The sequence below is a fragment of the Ananas comosus genome, linkage group 10 (assembly GCF_001540865.1).
Source record: "Ananas comosus cultivar F153 linkage group 10, ASM154086v1, whole genome shotgun sequence".
NCBI lineage: Eukaryota > Viridiplantae > Streptophyta > Magnoliopsida > Poales > Bromeliaceae > Ananas > Ananas comosus.
This window is the reverse complement of record NC_033630.1, coordinates 5,871,529-5,873,861: the sequence shown is the minus strand read 5'-3', so window position 1 is coordinate 5,873,861 and position 2,333 is coordinate 5,871,529. Positions and strand designations below refer to the sequence as shown.

Sequence of the window (2,333 nt, the reverse complement as noted above, 5' to 3'; positions counted from 1 at the left end):
TTGCATGATATTTCGTATTTCCTACTTGGGATAATCTGTAAATAATGTACTTTCCCTTCATTGTCACTAATGGAAGCCAGCAGGTATAACATGCATTCGATGCAACAAAAAAGTCACAATACAAAGAACCTGGTTAATATTCCCTCGTTTCTAAACATAGTTGCTGCCTTCGCTATGCTTGCACAGTAAGAGAACTCAACTTCACTCTGCTTTGGCTGGGAAGTGATTCCCACCGGTCGCAATCTTGTAGAGATAGAAGCCAGACATAAGTGCACTGCAAGTGGATCCGATTAGCATAACATATGATATCATACAAGACAATTGCTTTTAGTAATGGGACACATATCTTTATGGTAGCAGAGGATGAGAAACGCCGCTTGTAGCATGTTTGGATGTCTAAAATCTTATTCAGCATACATATCATTAGTTCCTCACCATTTACAAGCTGGTCGATGGTGAACATTACAATTAAAAAAGGTGTCTATTGAGTAAGAAAGGTTAGCCCTCCTTCTGGAGAATATCGTAAATCAACTCAAATGAGGTTTACTATCCTCCAAAATGATTATTCGACAGGTTTCATAATGTCTTAAAAAACACGCTCCTATATTGTAACCACAAGAGGGAAATTCCACCCAAAGAAGTTGTCACTGAACGACGTATCCGACATCTATACACGTCTTTGGTTCCCACACATTGCAGACGTAAAAGAATACCCAATTGTATAAGAAATGATAAGATCATCTAGATGCTTTTTAGCAGTTACTAACAATTTCCTGTGACCACTAGAGTCCACAGGGATCTTAACTTTTATATTTATTAATTAACTAGCCTATGCTGACTATGATACTACAGTACCACTGAACTTAAGTGCGTACTGTAAAGAAGAAAAAGTAAAGTGGAATAAAGTAAGTGGAATAAAGTAAGTGGAATAAAGTAAAGAAGAATAAAGAAGACCTGAGAGCAGCAACAACTCCAGCAGGCATTATTTTTGAAGTTTCAAGGTATCTTTGCCCCATGATGTATGTTAATGCCAGTGCACAAACTGTTTGCATAACAAAAAGTAACCAAAAGTTAGATCACAAGAGAACAAAAATAGAATACAGATACAAATGAAGAACAGAAGAACAAAGGAACCAGAGATAGGAACCAGAGATAGGAACCCGAGATATAATCGCAAACAGAGTATAAAAGTGGGGAAAAACAAAAGATTAAAACATATTATAAGAACTTGGTCCAATGGATTTTCTTACCAAACTAAAAATTCCACCCTCTTGCTGTCATTTAACAAAATGTCATTTGTAGCAGATAGCAATTCTCAGGAGCTCATGCGCAATATATTTTATGAAAAAAGAAATGAAGATCTTAAACTAAAAAGTTAGCAGGACTCAAATTAGAATGTTTTCAAACTTAGAAATACCCAAATAAGAAGGTTGTAAAAAAAAAAAAAAAAAAAAATTTTAGTCGTTTCCGCTGTTTTTCCAAAATAAAAAGGGACCCCGGGGCGTGACAGATGAGTGATGAGCGAGTAAGGCGTATAGCCAAAGCCGGTGATTGAGATGTAGCGAGCTTGAGCCCAAGGGTGAAATCGGTCCGATTACCTGGATCAGTTCCCGAAACTCTATCCCGAATAAGTTACAACCGATTCGTGCAAAAATCAAATCGGCCCGGGAACCGGATCAAACGGAAACCGGTTGCCGGTTTTGGTTCAAAATCGGTCTCAAATCGATTTATCCGATTTCTTTTGGCAAATTCGGTCCGAATTTTTGTACATTCGGTCCGAATTTTTGATTGACGAAAAAAATACTCATCCGCCCTCCGCCTAAATACGTTCAAGATACGATGGAGAACTTATATACAGACGAGTCGCTGGTACCGATCGAGAATTAAAGGCTGACTGATTGCGAAGGTCCGTCATGTTGGCATTGAGATCGAACCAAATCCCGCAATTCTATTAAATGTTCTTATTGTTCAATGTTTTGATAAATTTGAAATAAAAATGAATAGAAAAATAGGAGAAATAATTATGTACAACACAGGACAAATGATATAAAATTTTCTAAATAGTACAATAATTGTTCAAATAGTGCAATATGCAAACCAAGTAGTGCAACATCGTTACGAGAAAGTGCAACTTTTTAGCCAAATACTGTAACTTTTTTGTCAAATAGTGCAATTCACAGTCAATTAGTGGCACCCTGTAACGACCCAGCCAACTAGCAATAATAACTCGTTGGACCCAAACACCGGCCCAAAATGCTTGAGCCCAGTTATTAACTTATTATTACTAGTGTCTAAGTCTCTTATATACCCAATCACATTCTCATTCCTATCCG

At 37.1% G+C, this 2,333-nt stretch overlaps 1 long non-coding RNA gene across 1 annotated transcript; it reads right to left on the bottom strand.

Annotated features, from left to right (window-relative positions):
* On the bottom strand, nucleotides 1-1,391 carry LOC109716056. The gene is made up of 2 exons (XR_002217821.1): nucleotides 955-1,391; nucleotides 1-274 (listed from the first exon to the last, which is right to left on the bottom strand). It is a non-coding gene; the product is annotated as an uncharacterized LOC109716056 (long non-coding RNA).